At 38.0% G+C, this 19415-nt stretch overlaps 1 long non-coding RNA gene across 6 annotated transcripts in view; it reads right to left on the bottom strand.

Annotated features, from left to right (window-relative positions):
• The window catches only part of LOC127491050 (uncharacterized), a 331646-nt gene that overhangs the window by 160583 nt on the left and 151648 nt on the right, over positions 1 to 19415 (bottom strand). The gene's annotated exons all lie outside the window — the stretch shown is intronic.

The raw sequence follows: 19415 nt of genomic DNA, 5'->3' as shown, positions 1-19415 counted from the left end.
TGAATGCCTTTTTGGCTGATTCTGAGGCCAGAGTGCTATTTAGGGAATTTGTCATTCTATGAGTCTGCTGTGTGTCCTGCTTCTCATATTGGATCATTCTCTCCTTTTTTAATTCTATCTATTATTATTAGCAGACACTTGGGCTTCTATATATGATCCCTTTGGGTGTTCTGAATTTTGTAGAAAGAATCTAATTAAGTAGCTGATAATATCTTGAAAATAAATAGGCAAGTTATTTGAGTAACTTTTTCTAATAAATAAGCTAATAAAATGGACCGTAAGTTAAATAAATGAAGAACATTATCAGTCACTAGAAATGACCAACAAAACAGTGAGATACCACTTCATTGGTTAAAAAGGGATAATTACAAGTATTGAGGATACAGAGAAAGTGAAGCATTCTTACATTGTTGATGATATTATAAAATGTATAATACTTTGCAAAACACTTTTTTAGGTTCTTCAAAATATTAACTATAGAGTTACCCTATGACCCACTGACTCCATATATTGGTATGTATCTAGGAGAACTCGGAACATATATGCCCACACAAGAACTGTGAACAAATGTTCAAAGAAATGCTACATAATAGTCAAAAGAATAAATAACCCAAACGTACTCCAACAGCTGAATGAATAAGCAACTTGTGCTATGAGTATATTCATATATACTCATATGTAATATTACCAGTCAGTATAATAAATGATGTACTGATGCATGCAGCAACATGGGTGAACATAAGAATAGAGTGTGGAGGGAACTCCAGATTCATGACTAATTGTGGTAAACTAATATCTCTGCAAAAGATATCCACATCTGAATCTCTGTAACCTGTAAATTATCTTAGATGGCAAGAATGGCTTTGCAGATGTGATTAAAGATCTTGCCATGAGGAGATTATCATGGAACATTCTGTCAGATCTTCACCATCACATGTACTATCTTTTTTTTTTTTTTTTTTGACAGACAGAGTGGACAGTGAGAGAGAGAGAGACAGAGAGAAAGGTCTTCCTTGGCCGTTGGTTCACCCTCCAATGGCCATCGCGGCTGGCGCGCTGCGGCTGGTGCATCGCACTGATCCGAAGCCAGGAGCCAGGTGCTTCTCCTGGTCTCCCATGGGGTGCAGGGCCCAAGCACTTGGGCCATCCTCCACTGCCCTCCCGGGCCACAGCAGAGAGCTGGCCTGGAAGAGGGGCAACCGGGACAGAATCCGGCGCCCCGTCAAGGACTAGAACCCAGTTTGCCGGCGCCGCTAGGCAGAGGATTAGCCTGTTGAGCCGCGGCACCGGCCATATGTACTATCTTAAGAGGGATGGAAGCAGATAGGGAATGTGTGTGTGTGTGTGTGCGTGTGTACATACCTATGTATGTATATATTTGTATATTTTGACATAAATATATGATACACCTAACACTTCAGAAGATTGCTTGAATAGCAATTTTTAGATTTTGATCTCTATTAAATTTTCTTTGTATATAAATATAAAGAGTATAAATGTAACAAGTTGCATCAATTAGGTACCAATGAATGGTTATGGAAAGAAATCAAAACTTAACATATATAAGCTTTGATTTGACAGAAAAGTGAACTATCACATAGATGAAAATCCCAATAAAGCAATTATAAAGAGAAACTTGTAAAACTTTGATGTTCATAGGAAAATAAGAATCTGTCCTTGCCTTAACTAGAAATGCGACTGAAATACATTTATTATTTACAAATTAAATCATCCATCAGCAAATATTCACTAGTTTGATATTGCATACTTAGACCTGATATCTTTAACTAATACAGAGAACAAGACAGAGTCCTGAGCCTGAAAGAATTCACACACTGGAGAAATGTCCCAAATGTGGTTCTGGACCGGAATCATATAGAATACACTTTGGCCATCTTATACAAAAATCTTTGCCAAAGGCCCCTCTAAAAATATACTTTATGTTTTAGCAGTGGTTTAGGTCTTCAAAAAAATTGAGAAAATAATATAGGATGTGATCATATATATCTTACATATTTGCCATATTTTTGACATCTTAAAGTATTATGGTATATTTTAGACAACTGATGAACCAACCAGGACACATTACTATTAACTGAAATCTGTAATTTACTTAGACTTAAATTTCCTTTCATGTCCTTTCTGTTCAAAGATGTAGCATGACATTTGATTGTTATGTCTCCTTTGGACCCTCTTGGCAGTGAATATTTCTCTCAGATTTTCTTTTATTTATTTATTTATTTATTTATTTATTTATTTATTAATGACTGAAAACCTTGAGCCTTGAAATAAAAGTGTTTTGCTGAATGGCTTTGCAATAGCTCTTGGGGATTTCTCTGATGGTGTTCCCATAGTGGAGTGTGGTAGTGGACTTGGGCGAAGAAGAGGGTAGAGGTAAGTTTCTATTTTCATCACACATCAGTATACATACTGCCAACATTGTCTGTGACTACTGTTGCTCTATTTGACCCCTTCACTGTGGTTGTGTTTTCAAGATTTCTTCAGTGTAAAGTTACTCCCTTTTTCCCCTCTCCATAACGTACTCTTTAGCAGGAAATGACCATGTTCAGCCCACATTTAAGGAATGAGAATTTATACCAGCCTTAAGGGAAGAATGTCTACATAAATTATTTGGAATTCTTGGGCACATGTGATTTGTCTATTCACCTCCATGTATTACTTTATTTAATTATTTATTTTTATTTGTATGAACTCATGAATAATTATTGTATGCTTTATAATCCAATACTACCTTTCTTATTCTCTGCTCAAAATATTCCAGTTTTTGCTATAGTAACTCTTTCCATTGACTCCCTATTAACTTTCTCCATTCTCTATGAGTGTGAATATGATTTTGTTTGTTTCTTTAGTACTTTATATTCTGGTACTACAGAATGCTCTTGGCTTTCCTTTCCTGTCCCAGTTTTATAATCAGCCATTTCATTTTTTCTTTTTTTTGTAGAATAGTATTAGACACAAGATATCTGAGTGTGGTGTACTTGTTGTTACTAGGATGTCATTTCTTTCAGGCACTCTTCACTAATAGAGCAAAGAAATATATAGGTTTATATTGATCTCTGGAAATATACACATTTGTAAGTGTTTTTTATGTGGCCATCTGTCTATGTTAAGCTAAACATGATTTTTTACTGATGTCTCCAACTCTAATGCATCAGAACATGGGTCATTTTAGCCTCCTATCCTGGCTTAAATGCAAATTCATGCAACAACATGAAGAAATCTTAGTCCCTTCACTCACCACCCTTAATTGTTCATTTGCAATAACTAAATATAGCAGTTTCTGAAATTTTGATCTGGGACCAAGCATTTTAAAAAGCAATTTAAAAAGCACTTGAGATGCTTCATCGCATCCTGGAGTGCCTGCTTCAAGTGCCAGCTCCTGTTTCCAATCCAGTTTCTTGCTGATGCACACTTTAGGGGTAACCTTGGTCCCTGCCACTCACTGCCCTAGTTTTGCTGGCCCCACTCTGGCTGCTGCAGGCCTTTGCCTTTCAAATAAAGTGAAAATAATTCCTTTTTAAAAAGGGAATTGCTAATCTGTATGCCTCCTAACATTTTCTTAGCAAACTTAGTTGCTTCTTGTACACATCAAAGTGATAAAGTGGGTCAACCACAATCAATAAGTAATTTCTGAAATTAATTATATTCATTTTTCTTCCTTAAGAGATTTTTTAAAGTCTGCATTTTTAATTAGGACCATCATTTTCCATTTCTGTATTTTAAATATTTAATACAAAATATTACAATTAAATATAGTTTATATTAACTTTAAGACTTATCAGTGATATTGAAGTAAAGAGCTGTAGCAATAATCACAGTGGTAATTTTTCACTGCATTTCATCACTGTGTTAATAAGTAATAGATTACATTTAATTAGGTGAGATTGTCTACCTCTGAAGGCTCTATTTATTACTAATAATAAATGTACTTCATTAGAAAATTAAGTGTTAGCAGTTAACTGTCTTACAGAACCAGGATCTTAGTCAAAAGTTAGAAATCAGCTAGCATTGACCTATATAAGCTAGCACAAGTGGAAGGAAGGGGTGGAGTGGTATAGATGAGAGCGGCTCAACAGGAACACGAAGGAAACAGGAAGGTGGCAGAAATACACTGCAAGGAGGAACTGCCAAGCTGCACTGATTTTTGTTTCTCTGTTCCCTTTTGTGAACCTTCTGTCTTTTGCTCTCTTAGCCTCTATGGTTCACATGTCTAATAGAAGGTGATCATTCCATGCTTGGGATTTACTGGTTCAACTGCAACAGAGATCTTAACATGGACACATTTTCTCTCCCTTCCCTTCCCTTCCCTTCCCTTCTCTTCCCTTCCCTTCCCTTCCTTCCCTTCCCTTCGCTTCCCTTCCGTCCCCTCCCCTCCCCTCCCCTCCCCCCTCCTCCCCTCCCCTCCCCTTCCCTCCCCTCTCCTCCCTTTCACTTCCATCCCTTTACTCTCTCCTTCCTTCCTTCCTTCCCAATTTATTTATCTATTCATCTATTTATTTATATAATTTATTAATTTATTTTAAAGGCAGAGAGAGAGAGAGGTCTTCCATCTTCTGGTTCACTCCCCAAATGGCAGCAACGCCTGGGGATGGATCTATTCGAAGCCAGGAGTCTGGAGCTTTTTTCAGATCTTCCACATGTAGGCAGAGGCCAAGGACTTGGGCCATGTTCTACTGCTTTCCCAGGCAGTAGCAGAGAGCTGGATCGGAAGGGGAGCAGCCAGGACTTGAACTGACACAAATATGGGATGTTGATATGGCAGGCTATGGCTTTACCCACTACGCCACAGTGCTGGCCCCATGGACACATTTTGAGACTCTTCTTATCATCTGATTTACTGGATGAAGACTATAAAGTAAAGTACAGGGGATGCATTGTGGTGCAAAGGGTCAAACTGCTGCGTGCAATGCTGGCATCCCATATGGGAGGGTTTCATGTCCCAGCTGTTGCACTACGATCTAGCTCCCTGCTAATGCTCCTGGGAAAGCAGTAGACACTTGACACTTGGGAAAGTAGTAGTTGACACTAAAAGATGATACTTGGGCTCCTGACACTATGTGGGAGACCTGGACTCACTGTGTGTGTGTGTCCATCTCTCTGTAACACTGCTTTCAAATAAATAAATAAATAAACCTTTTTTTTTTTTTTTAAAGAGTACACTGATCTAGATGACTGCCATGGCTGATCATTGTATAGGAGTTGTCGATAAAGAAACAGTGGTTGTGACCTGCAATTTCTCCAAAAGTGTGTTGCAAAGCCTAATCCAACACTGAATATCAGTAAAGTAGTAATTTTACCTCAGTCAAAACGACTGACAGACTTTCATTTTCTGAAGGTTAGGAGATATGAACCCATTCTCTGCTACATAATTTTTGTCAAATACCTTTATTTAGTGTCCGAAAAACAACATTTATTAATTTACTCCTTCATTTTTTCTTCTAAATGCCTTTCTAGACTAATTTTAGGCTCACAGTAACACTGAACAGAAATTACAGAGACTTCTTATATCATATATTTGCTGCTTGGATAAATGAATAGCCACCCCCACTACCAACATCCCACACTAGAGTGTGCTTTTGTTACAACTGATGAACCTACAGGAACATGTCTTTTTCACCCAAAATACACAGTTTACGTTAGTGTTCACTCTTTGTGTTGTACCTTCTTGTATGGATGTTGACAAATGCCTAGTGATACATAGGTATCATTATAATGTCACCAGGAATAGATCGACTGTTGCAAAAAAATAAAATCTTCCATGTTTTGCCTCTTCAGTCCTCCTTTTCACTAACCCCTGGAAACCACTAATCTCTACTCTTTGCTCATTTTGCCTTTTCCATAATGTCATATAGCTGGAAGCATACTGTAATACCCTTTAAAAATGACTTCTCTCACTTGGAATTATACATTTAAGTCTCCTCCATGTCTGGTGGCTTATTTATATTTAGCACTGAATAATATTCTCATTCATTCACTCTTGATAGGTCTTATTCAGAATCACTCCCTCCAAATTAACTAAATTACCTTTGTCACACATGCATCTAGGAGTGAGAACTGTTCCTTTCCAAGTTCCCATAGACTAATAAATTACCCAATAATTTGGTGTGATTCATCATTTTATGCCACACTCTCAAAGATAAACATCTCAGCTTTCCCCATTTTTCTCAACTCAAACTTTCTATCTCTCCAGCATTTACTAATCATGAAATTGTCATTATTATAATGCCTCAGAGATCTGGAAAGCCCAGGTGTACTCAGTGAACACTTAAAAAAGAAAAAAAAAATAAAGGTCAACACAGGCACAGCACAGCACCTAGTGCAAATACATCTTTAAAACTACTTTTATCACTTAAGAAGAGGTTTTGTAATTGAATCCCTCAAATGAGAGAAGAATCAGTCTGAGTGGTTTACAAGTTAAAGAGTACACTTCAGGAGTTAATGAAATGTGAGAAACACATATAATTTTCTACTAGATGATACAAAACAACTCTGGATTGTCCCATCAAAAGATAATGGAATGTATCTTCCTATCTTCCACTTACGAAAAAAATAGAGTACTGCATAAATTACATAATGTGCCTTTATATGCATAAAGAAGAGGTCTCACTTTTCACCACCTTTCCTTTCTTTAGTTTCTAGAATTTACAGAGTCTTCAATTGAAGTGCGAAGACACACTTACTGCAGAGCTGTGTTATTATAAGCACAATTGCCTGGCTTCCTGATGTCAAACCCAGTGCACAGTGATACATTCACGAAGAGCACTTTGTTTTTGAAAAGTTCCCTTAGTAAATATTCCCAGGTTGCTATCATTCATTTTGGACATTGGATTCCATCAAGACTTGTCCAGTTATATATTAAGTTAATTATTAATTTCATAATTCATTCTCAAGGACAAGGAAAGGATGATGCTTCCTTGAAATGAACATTAAACTAATATACAGACATATGGTCATCTTGAACAACTTAATACCAACAGAAAATGCCTGCAAAGAAGAAGAAAGAGAGAGGACAGAGACAGAGGGAAGACAATTTCTTTTCTGGAATAATGAGAGTTAAAAATCTGTATAGTGTGTATAGCTGCACATGGAGTAGATTACATCCATTGTTAAATCTGGATACAGTGAATCATATGGATGGATGATTTTGCTGGCAGCAAATACAGAGAAGGCCGTAAGGCAGCAAGTGTATGCTAAATATCAGGTCCTAGGGCTATATTATAATAATTAAATTTAGGCAATAGTCTTAAGGGGGCTACAGTAAAACAAAAACCAATTGTCAACTTCTGTAATTAATATTCACTAAATATATTTTATAAAATATATATTTTTCTGTGAAAGCCCAAACAAGCACACTAAGAAAAAGAAATAAAGATATTGTGTTTCTTACTGTATTTATAGAGTTCCTGAGAATTACAGAAACTGAAGGTGGTGAAAAGTGGGGAAATCTCTATTTTAGGCATATATGAATATATTATGTAACTCCTGCAGCATTCAAAATTTTAATTTGCATATAGTGTTACTTGCCAGAAGCAGATATTTTATGCATAACCACAGATGGAAGCTGTTAGCTGGGATTTTGTCTTTAGTTTATCATCATTAGACATTAATCAGAATGGATCAGTACCTGCCTGCAGGCTTTCACAAGAAGGAGAAAAAGGCAAAGTTCATCAGTTTGAAGATCAGAGTTCAACTAAGAAGAAGAGTATCACAAAGTATGTGAAAAAATTGGCATAGACTGGCCAAAATAAATTGGCTACACTTGATCAATTTTAGTTTTGTTTTTTTTTTTTAAAGTCAGGTGCTCTAAGATGTATAAGTCAAGAGTGTGGAAGAGGAAGAGTTTACGATTCTCTTGAAAAAGATTCAAAAAGTTTGAAAGCTTAAAGAAAGAATAAGAAAAGAAGGAGCACGGAGGGTGGGAGTGTAGGTGGGAGGGAGGGTAGTGTGGGAAGTATCACTATGCTCCTAAATCTGTATATATGAAATACATGAAGTTGGTTCACCTTATATAAATTTAAAAAAGACATTTACTTTGGTGCAAAAATTTTAAATTCATGCATAATTTTCTCAGAACACATTTTATATGAACTTCATGAAGATCCCTCACATACATGATTTCCATTTTTCTTGCACCGAAATAAACTTACGTTTCAATTCAGTTTTCCACAAACGTTTCTCATAGGAGTTATGGAAAACTACCCCTGGAAACATAGCAAAATGAAGTCAAGAGAAAGAAAATTGACCACACTATTTCAAAAATATTCTTCTTAAACGTCAGTAAATTTTGAACTGTTTCTATTAATGATCCTCACAAATATTCTTTATCAAGTTTCTTTCAATATATGTGTAACATATATTGATATACACGTTATATTTATTATAATGTAATTATTATAACATTCAATTTATTCACGTATTGGAGGCCTAATTTTTTTCTTTTAAAGACTTATCTGTCAGTCTTTATCTTCAGACTGTTTAGTTTCTGCTGTATATTAATTTACATTTAAATAATACCAATATAAAGAGAGACAGATTTGAGAACAAAACATTTTAAAAAAAGACAATCTGGCAGCAGCAAGTGGTAAGGAGGAAATGTTGCTATCATTTGGTTTCTAAGTTTTTAGTACTGCTTCAAGGAACTTGCTTTCGGAGGTTTGGATGCAGACCTCAAATCTCATCACTTTTGTCATTCCAAGGATCAGTTACTTCAGCGTGAACCACGTAGATACTAAATTGGATACTTATTTCACAAGGTTCTTAAGAGAATAAGTTAATATGGTAAACTAGGAAGCACCATGCAGATTGTACATTAATAGTGATTTCCAGAGATTGCGTGAGGGTAGAGGGAGTGGTAGAAGAGGAGAATCTATCCGGATTCAGGAGAACTGCTGCAGATTAACTGACAGAGGAAGAAGAGACTGGAAGAAGAGAACGCTCACAGGTCATTTCCCATCAAACTGCCCCCTTTTCTCAACTATTTTCTGTCCTTTTTTTTTTTTTTTCTAGTAGGGATTGGAAACCTCAGGATTGGTGTATCAACCTTCCTTTATTCTTCTTTGATGATAGGTGTCGATGAAGATAGATCTAAAAAAGTGAAAGCAATGAGGTGTGACTGGCATTTCCTAAATGGAAATCCCTAGAGGAAAAAAAAAAATGGAAAGCTTTGACAATTTTAGACACTTCTTGAATATCAACTCTGATAAATCAATATATCCCTTTGCAATATTAATTTTAACCTATAATACTATAATAACATAATTTATGCTAACTTATAATGATCATCTCATAGTTTCTCAAATTTAAGCTTTCAAACATTAGTCTTATTAAATGAATAGCAAATGTCAAATGTATTCTTAATCTTGTTAGTCAATATGTGAGAGTGACCAATGGAGACTGAGTCTCTCACTGAAGAATTTGCAATTTAGTTTAGAAAACAAGATATGAATAAAAGCAACAGCAAGGCGAATGTCATACAAATCTATACACATTATTTTCTAACCACCATAATAGTGGTTATGGAATGTCATAGATAATCAAGAAGAAAAGAAAAAAAGAAATACACTCTGTAGTCCCATGCAGCATTTAAACTAGGAAAGGAACTTAGAAATCACCTGTAAAGCCCGGATTTGTATGCAAGAAAGTTTCAAGTTTGTTATTTGGCTTAAATTAGAAGTGATATAAAAACTACAATCCTCATTTTCAACATCCTAGGCACCTTCTATTTAGCAATGGAGGATGGACAAGCTTTGGATGACAGCACTGAACATGTTGGACAAGCAGTTGAGTATACAATGAACAATGTTACATGATTTCATAGATAGATCTATTATGCAAATAGCTTTACTAATTTATAGAACTCATCATATTAACAAAGAACTTTAACATTGCAGTGCTACCAAATACATAATTTGTTAAATTTAAAATCACAATAATTTGACTAGTGCAAGGGAATCTATTTTGTTTTACTTTTGTCCTTTATAACCCTAAAAGAGAATATGATAGAATTATCAGTCCTCTTAGAATTGTTTTTGGCTAGAAAAGAGTGAATTTAATGTTTGGAGATTGCATCTCCATTCCTCCATCTACCACAAATTTTACACTTTTATATTCTTCTTTAAAATTGAATAGTAGATAATGTCAGATAATCTTTCTGAGTTATCATTCAGACTATTTGAATGAAAATCCATTGGCTAATGGAGAAGCATAATTTGTGAGCTAATATTTGAAGGAAGAGCAATGCAACAAACAGTGTTAATGCTGATTTAATATTCTTGAGACTAGTTTTTCCTTGATTTATGATCATTTCAAATTCATTTTCCTGATTTTGATGCTATTTTCACTGATTTTATTTTCACTCATAAAAATATTTATTTAGCATATGCTCTGGGTCAAACACTGTGAAGTGATGAAAATACTTAAATAAAAGGCAATCACTATGAAATTCTGACATTTGGAACAAAATGGATGAAAGAGGAGAATGTTAAGCTAAGTGAAAAAAGCCAGACCCATAAACAAATATCATGTGCTGTCTCTTATTTGTGGAAGATAATATAGAAGAGTGCAAGATTTCTGTGGATGTGCTGGCATCGTGGCTCACTAGGCTAATCCTCCGCCTGTAGCGCCGGCACACCGGGTTCTAGTGCTGGTCAGGGCACCGGATTCTGTCCCAGTTGCTCCTCTTCCAGTCCAGCTCTCTGCTGTGGCCCGGGAGTGCAGTGTAGGATGGCCCAAGTACTTGGGCCCTGCACCCGCATGGGAGACCAGGAGAAGCACCTGGCTCCTGGCTTCGGATTGGCGCGGTGCACCAGTCGCAGCGCACCAGCAGCAGAGGCCATTGGGGGTGAACCAATGGAAAAGGAAGACCTTTCTCTCTGTCTCTCTCTCTCACTGTCCACTCTGCCTGTCAAAAAAAAAAAAAAAAATCTGTGGATGTTATATCATTTGGTATATGGTTTTAATTATTGCTTCACGGATTCATACAATATAGCTGACAATATGCCCTTGTTTCCTCATGTTATGATGATTGTAATGAATCCTTCACTTTAACGTATTAATCTATTGTTTTTAAGAAGATAGTATACATATACATACATAACTATGTATACATATGAAGGGAACATGGCAAAATGTTAAAAACTTAATTTTTAAACTATGAAAACAAACAATAAAAATGATCATAATCAATGTGTAAAACAATGTCATCTTTTAGAATCTAGTATCCCCAAATCACATTTTATTTAATTCTTACAAAAATCAATAAATTATCTTTTGTTTTACTGAAAAGGAATTCAAATATTGCCCAATATACAGTAAACTACAAGAAATTAAGCAGATGATTAAGCAGATATAACATCTTTTTTAAAGCAAATAAAATTATTCTATATTTAAAAGAAAAACAACTTTGAAAAATAATTTACCTTTGAATTTAATCTTATCATATTTCCATTGAAATGTATTTCCTGAACATAAAGTGTGTTGTATTTCCCCTCCCAATTGGTTCTAGGAGACTACAGTGAGGGGAAGTGATTAAGCTTTTACAATTCATTGGAATAAAGGTAAACTGTTCATTTATGCATTAAAAAATAGAGTGGTGACTAAAAGTTTAATTAGCTTGAAAGCTACTTAGAGTTTAGTCCTGTGTTCTGTCTGGAAAACTCTCAGTCGTCCCTTAAGACCTATTTCAAATGTTCCTCTTATTTAATTATCAATGCATTTTATTATGAGTCATATGTTCTATTAGATACTGAAAAAAAACACGATGAAAAGATGAGGTCCTTGACCTCAAGATGCTACAGATCTGTTAAAGACACAGACATCACACAAATAATTAAGATAGACTGCAAAAATGGTAGAAGGCCTATGTATCAGCTAAGATTTAAAAAAAAAAAAAAGCCATTTTCAATTATCCAAGTACTAGGGGTAGTGTAAGAAAATACAGAGATACTTTGAAAAATTCATGGAAATAGGATTAAAATGTAAGCTTATTTTGATCCAAAATTTTGTGAAATTTATGCACATGATAGTCTTCAAAAATTCATGGAAAATGTGTACTTTAGAAAAACTAGGTATAGTTTTAAAAAATGTTTACACCAAAATAAACCTGTTTTCATACATTTTCCACAAATCTTTTTGTACCCTCTCAGAAGCTTAAACAACTGTTGGGAGATGTAGCAGACATGGAGAAGCATCCCCCTATGCCCTCTCAAAGAATTTCTGCAGGTGCTTTGGTCTGCAGATGGCTGCCACCTGTTAGCTCTTCTTCTTCTTCTTCTTCTTTTTTTTTTTTTTTTTTTTTTTGACAGGCAGAGTGGACAGTGAGAGAGAGAGAGAGACAGAGAGAGAGAGAAAGGTCTTCCTTTTGCCGTTGGTTCACCCTCCAATGGCCATCACTGCCTGCGCGCTGCGACCGGCGCACCACGCTGATCCAATGGCAGGAGCCAGGTGCTTCTCCTGGTCTCCCATGGGGTGCAGGGCCCAAGCACTTGAGCCATCCTCCACTGCACTCCCTGGCCACAGCAGAGAGCTGGCCTGGAAGAGGGGCAACTGGGACAGAATCCGGTGCCCCGACCAGGACTAGAACCCGGTGTGCTGGCACTACAAGGCGGAGGATTAGCCTAGTGAGCCGCGGCGCCGGCCCTGTTAGCTCTTTAAATGTTGCATCAACTTCCAGAGTTTCCCCTTGACCATGGTTACCATTTCTGCAGCAGCCTACATCTGGTGACTGGGCTGACACAAGGTATAAAGTTAAGCCATTTTAACCCAACGGAGAACAATGTAAGCTGTTTCTACAGGAACAACTTTGTCTTTATCATGCTTCTTGGATCTTCACTCCACAGTAGACCCTGAAAGACATCTTAACCTTTAAATATGGCCTCAACATCTGGTTCTGGAAAACACCAACCTATTCAGAAGTTGATGGAGGATGTGAAGTAAGGATAGTTGTGATACATATCAGAGGATAACACCTGCATGTGCTTTTCCATTTTTTTTTCTAACCTATGGAAGCTCTTCTAACCAAAGTAATTCATGTCTTCCTTGTTGCTGAAACTATGAGCATCTGTACGACCCTTTTAAAACCTGTAGGAATTGACACTGCTGACCACTGCCTTTTCTCAGATCTGTATCTGTCCTTGTTCAGGTAATGATTAAGTGCATGCATTATAAACTCAGACTCGCATCTCTTTTACATCTTGATTGGCTGTTAGAATTTTTGCACGCAGACTCTCTGTGCCTGTTTTCAGTGTGTAATATGTTAGCAATCATTGGCATCTACACCACAAGACCATTGTGATGATTAAATGTGTGTATGTCTATAAAATATTTACGATAGTGTCTGTCACATAAGAATCAGTACATGTATGTCTTTTTTTAATTGTCATTCCATTTTATTTTTTCTCCTTCTGCCTTTCTGACAATTTTTAAACCCATTCATTTTAGCTTTCTTTGAGCACCAATTGCTTTCTTAAATTTCGATAATGGTTTCCTTGACTTCCTTATCTTTTTCTAAAGTCATGTGACAAATGTTATTTAAAATGAATATTTTCTTAAGTATTGAGTCCATATTTCCAACTCCATACTGGATATATAGATTTTAATGTCTTATAAGAAACAAAATCCAACATATTGTAATACGGATTAAAATTTCTCTACAGCATTCCCACATAAAAGACCACAAAAACCTAGTGACTGATACTACCAAAGTTATGTGTGTTCAGTTGTCTAAGTCAAATGTTTGATACTCATTCTTCAATTTTCCCTTAACCATATTTGTCATGTGCCTGGAGCATTCAGAGTTACATGGAGAGTCTTCAAAAAGTTTATAGAAAATGTATTATGAAAACATAGACATGGATTCAAAGTATTTTTGCAACTAACTAAACTTATCTTTTCATGCATTTTCTGTGGACCTTTTGAGTTATCTTCGCATATATAAACATTATCAGCCATTGGATTTTCAACTCTTCTTTATACTCATTAATATTTCATTTCAGTAGGTAGTTTGTGTTTATTTTATTTTATTTTTTATTTATTTGACAGGTAGAGTTATAGACAGTGAGAGAGACAGAGAGAAAGGTCTTCCTTCCGTTGGTTCACCCCAAAATGGCTGTGCCAATCCAAAGCCAGGAGCCAGGTGCTTCCTCCTGGTTTCCCATGCGGGTACAGGGGCCCAAGCACTTGGGCCATCCTCCACTGCCCTCCCCGGCCACAGCAGAGAGCTGGACTGGAAGAGGGGCAACCGGATTAGAACCTTGCACCCGTATGGGATGCCAGTGCTGCAGGCAGAGGATTAACCAAGTGAGCCATGATGCCAGCCCCCAGGTAGTTTGGTTTTGTTTTAGTACCATTATGAACACCAGCTCCTATCTGGTCATCATATAGCACAGTCACTTTCTCCCATTTTTTTCCCTTACTCTAGTCTATGTGGCTTTTCTTAACTGATTTATTTCATGTCATTCTTTTGTGTAATTCTACTTATTCACCCACGTCTTTGAGGAGGAATTCTGAAATACTCTATGCTACATACAATGCTCTATGTAAGTTATCCTGTTTTACTCCCTACCCATAATTTCTAGTTAATTTCCCAATTTTATGCAGTAATTAATTTGAAGAATTTATAGTTTTCTAAGAGCCATTTACTCCTTTACAAATGGTCTTCCATTTGATTGAAATACCACTTCCACTACCAGTTTCAAATTGTTGCTTTTCAAACAACCACAAAATGTGACCCTCATTTGGTTAGGAGTTAGATGACTTAGGCTGGGCTTTGCTCCATGTGACTCCCATTCTCTGTTTGGGACCTACATACTATACTGAGCATATTCTTTATCAGGTGGTGGCAGAGGTACAAGAAGGAATGTGGAAGTATTCAAGATCTCTTAAGTCACAGTCACAAAATAGGACCACCGTCACTCCCATCCCAGAACTGTCCACACCAAGTGACATGTATTTATTCAGAGTCAAAAGGAGGGAAAACATACTTTCTCTTGTTTGCATAAGAAACGGAAAAGTTACATGACAGCAACTCTGAGTACAGGGAGGAAAACATTTGGCCAATAATGCAATATATAGTACCTCATTTCTTGCTTTGCCTCTGGCTCTATAAATTTAATTTCAGGCCTCATGTCTTCCTGGTATCTTTACCCAGCCCTTTGTCAGGTATTTGCATTCCTGTGCACTTAATTGGCTGCTGATGCACACCTGCCTTTATCATGATATGCAACTTTGTACAGTCGTGTACTTATTTTTTTTTTTTTTTTGATATGCAGAGTTAGACAGTGAGAGAGAGTGACAGAAAGAAAGGTCTTCCTTTTCTGTTGGTTCACCCCTCAAGTGGCCGCTACGGCCGGTGTATGCGGCCGGCACGCTGCGCCGATCTGAAGCCAGGAGCCAGGTGCTTCTCCTGGTCTCCCATGCTGGTACAGGGCCCAAGGACCTGGGCCATCCTCCACTGCACTCCCAGACCACAGCAGAGAGCTGGACTGGAAGAGGGGCAACCGGGACAGAATCTGGCACCCCAACCGGGACTAGAACCTGGTGTGCCAGTGCCGCAGGCGGAGGATTAGCCTAGTGAGCCATGGTGCTGACAGTCATGTACTGTTTAAGGCAAAGGATATTTTCTTAGAAATGTGTCAGGCAATTGTGTCATGAACATACATCTTAGAATGTACTTACACAAACCTAGATGCCTACTACACACCTAGGCTGTATGGTATAGCCTACCGCCCATTAGTTGGAAACATTTATAGCAAATTAATGTACTGGATACTGTAGACAACTGTCCACAAAATTTTAAAGTTTGTGTCTCTAAACAACTGAAAACATTAAAAAGTATAGTAAATAGGCCAGCACCACAGCTCACTAGGCTAATCCTCCACCTGCGGTGCTGGCAGGGTTCTAGTCCCGGTCAGGGAAACGGATTCTGTCTCAGTTGCTCCTCTTCCAGTCCAGTTCTCTGCTGTGGCCCGGGAAGGCAGTGGAGGATGGCCCAGGTCCTTGGGCCCTGCAACCACATGGGAGACCAGAAGAAGCACCTGGCTCCTGGCTTCGGATCAGTGCGGTGCGCCGGCCACAGCGCGCCGGCCACAGCGCGCCAGCCGCAGCGGCCATTGGGGGGTGAACCAACGGCAAAGGAAGACCTTTCTCTCTGTCTCTCTCTCTCACTGTCCACTCTGCCTGTCAAAAAAAAGTATAGTAAAAATATGGTATAGAAGATTTTAAAAATGGTATGCCTATGTAGGGCACTTACCATAAAGGGAGTTTATACAGATATGTGTTGCTCCGCATGAGTCAGTGAGTGAATGTGAAAATCTAAGACATTACTGTACTTTACTGTAGCCTTTATGCACACTGTACAATGAGGCCATGCTAAGTTTACAGAAAAATACTTTCTTCTTACAATAATAAATTAATCATCTCTTATTGTACCATTTTAGGTTTTTTTTTTTACTTTTTGATTATTTTGTAATAACACTTAGCTTAAAATACAAACATACTACATTATCTGTTTAGAAATATTGTTCTATAAGATTTTTTACACCTTTAAAAATTATTGTTTTTGTTCTACTGCTTTGTGGTAATTTAAAATATATTTATTTATTTAAAAGGCAGAATTAGAGAGAGAGAGGGAGAGATCTTCCATCTGCTGGCCCATCCCCCAAATGACCACAATAGCCAGAGCTGGATCAGGCCTAATCCTGGAGCCTGGAATTCTATCCAGGTCACCCTCATAGGTGGCATGGGCCCAAGCACCTGGGCTACCTTCCACCACTTTCCCAGGTAGAGAAGCAGGGACTGGAACCTGTACTCATATGGGATGCAGGGATTACAGGTGGCAATCCTGTTTTACTTTGCAAGCATTTTGTTTAAAACTAAAGTATAAACTACACATTAGACTGAACAGGATCAGGATCATAGATATTGCTGTGTCTCATCTCTATGTCTCTTACTAAGGTCTTCAAAGGCAACATCATACATGGATCTTCATCTCCTATGATAACACCTTCTCCTGGAAACTCCTAAAGGACTTGCCTAAAGCTCTTCTTGAGAAGGTGTCACTTTTCAGAACTATGTCCACAGTTTGCTTGCTTTTTTTCTTTTTTTTTTTTTTTTTTTGACAGGCAGAGTGGACAGTGAGAGAGAGAGAGACAGGGAGAAAGGTCTTCCTTTACCGTTGGTTCACCCTCCAATGGCCGCTGCGGCTGGAACGCTGCGGCCGGCGCACTGCGCCGATCCGAAGGCAGGAGCCAGGTGCTTCTCCTGGTCTCCCATGGGGTGCAGGGCCCAAGCACTTGGGCCATCCTCCACTACCTTCCCGGGCCACAGCAGAGAGCTGGACTGGAAGAGGGGCAACCGGGACAGAATCCGGCGCCCCGACCAGGAGTAGAACCCGGTGTGCTGGCGCCGCAAGGCAGAGGATTAGCCTATTGAGCCGTGGCACCAGCCACAGTTTGCTTTCTTCACCAAAGATCTGTTAATAAGCAGATGATGAATCGTAAATGCTCCCTTCTACCAATGGAAACTTTCTGTTTGGGAGGCTCATGCTTTCAGATTTTTGAATGACTTGTTGAAGTCTGTAAAAGCTTCTGCTAAACCCTCCATTGTGAATTTTCTGGGGATTTCTTCTTCTGCAGTTTCCTTTTCCCTCCCTCTTCCTCAGGTATGAGATTCTGTTCCCATTTTAACAAATCCTCATTAGATGATTCCTCAGGAACCACCCGTAGGAACTCCTCAATGTCATATTCATCCACATGCTTCATCTATCAAAACCACAGTCTTGTTGCTTTTGGAAACTCCTCGTCCTTGGAAAGTGCTTTGAAGTCAAGGATGAGCCATGTCTTCTTGTAGATGCCATTCACATACTCTGGGTGACATTACCCAAAACCCAAGCAAGGTTCTTCTTGCATTCATAGATGCTCCAGTCCTTCCAGAATTGCATCACTGTCCCTTCAATCTCCTCCTCAGTGGCAGCAATAGCCTGGGTACAGTCTTCCTTAGATAGCAGGACTTAAAAACTGCTGTAGCTCCTTGTTCTATTGGTGGATCAAAGAGGTAGTGTTTGAGGGAGAAACATCATTGTGATATTGGGATGAAGATCGCCAACAAAAGGAAGATGAATGAGAACATAACAACAAAAGCAAAATCTTAAAAGGTATGTTGCCTTCCAATCAGTACTTCTCTATTTCACTGGCAAAGTCATTCAAAAGGGCATCTTAGAAGATGAGTTCGGTCATCCATGATTTCTAATTGCTTCTGTAGTAAATGGAAGAGTGTGCATATTAACATGCATGGAGGCCCTGAGAGTCTCACTGTGCCAGATCACAGAGGTCTCAATTTACAAACTTCAGCGTTGCTCCCAAGCAATGTTGTTATCCTGTCCTTAAAAGTCTTGGGACCTGGCACTGATTGGCCTCCTTGTGGACGAATGTGCTTTCAGGCATTAGTTTCCAGAACAGCGAGGTTTCATCCTTTGCTCTGGCAAATAATTTTTCTCCACTTTCAGCTTATCTAGAGTTTCTAAAAATTCCTCAGCTCCTCAGCTGTCTTCACATCAGTGCTGGCAGACTCAACACTCACTCTCTCACATTATGTAATCAGTATCAGATGATTCTTGAATCATTTAAACTACCCAGAACTGGCAGTAAATTCAACATCTCAGTCAGGTTCAACCTTTTAACACAGCTAACCTTTTGTTATGGCTGTGATCATCATGGTGCTGAGAGGAATATGCTTCTGTGTCTAGTAATCAATCCAGGCCAAAGTTTCTCCATATCTGGTAGAGGCTATTCTTGATTTTGTTAATCTTGTTGCCTTCACTAAAGCAGATCTTTTAACAGCTTCCATTATTTTGCTCTTGTTCTTCAAGCCCATAGCATGATGGAATTTGATGTGCCTGACAGGTAACAACTACTGATTTTCCATGTTTGTAGTCCTTCACTATGCTGAATTTTGTTTGTTGTCAGTCACTGAGCTTAGCCTCTTAGCAGCAGATTCTGTACTTTAGAGGCCACGATGAATAAAACAACATAAGATTAAATCAAGGATAAGAAGAAATGATGCAATCAAGAGACGTAGAAATAGTGGACATATGAGTCTGTTGCTGGCATAGCATGGGGTACCATTTTACAGTAAACTGTCTTAATAAGTAAATAAGTAGGAGTATATATAAACTATGATAAAAAGTGTATAGTCAACACCCTAACAGATATTTTCACTGTCAAGTTTTAAGTAGTGATTAAATTGCATTTGCTATAATCTTGTATGACTGCCAACACAGTAGATATTTTTGTAGCAGCATCAACACAAACATGTATTGATGAGCTACACTACAAAGTTATGAGCTTGGTGACATCACTAGGACACAGGAATTTTTCATCTTCATTGTCATCTTATGGGAT

This window comes from Oryctolagus cuniculus, chromosome 11, assembly GCF_051225735.1.
Source record: "Oryctolagus cuniculus isolate XC-2025 breed Fujian yellow rabbit chromosome 11, ASM5122573v1, whole genome shotgun sequence".
In the NCBI taxonomy this organism is placed as follows: Eukaryota; Metazoa; Chordata; class Mammalia; order Lagomorpha; family Leporidae; genus Oryctolagus; species Oryctolagus cuniculus.
This window is presented reverse-complemented; position numbering and strand designations above follow the sequence as displayed.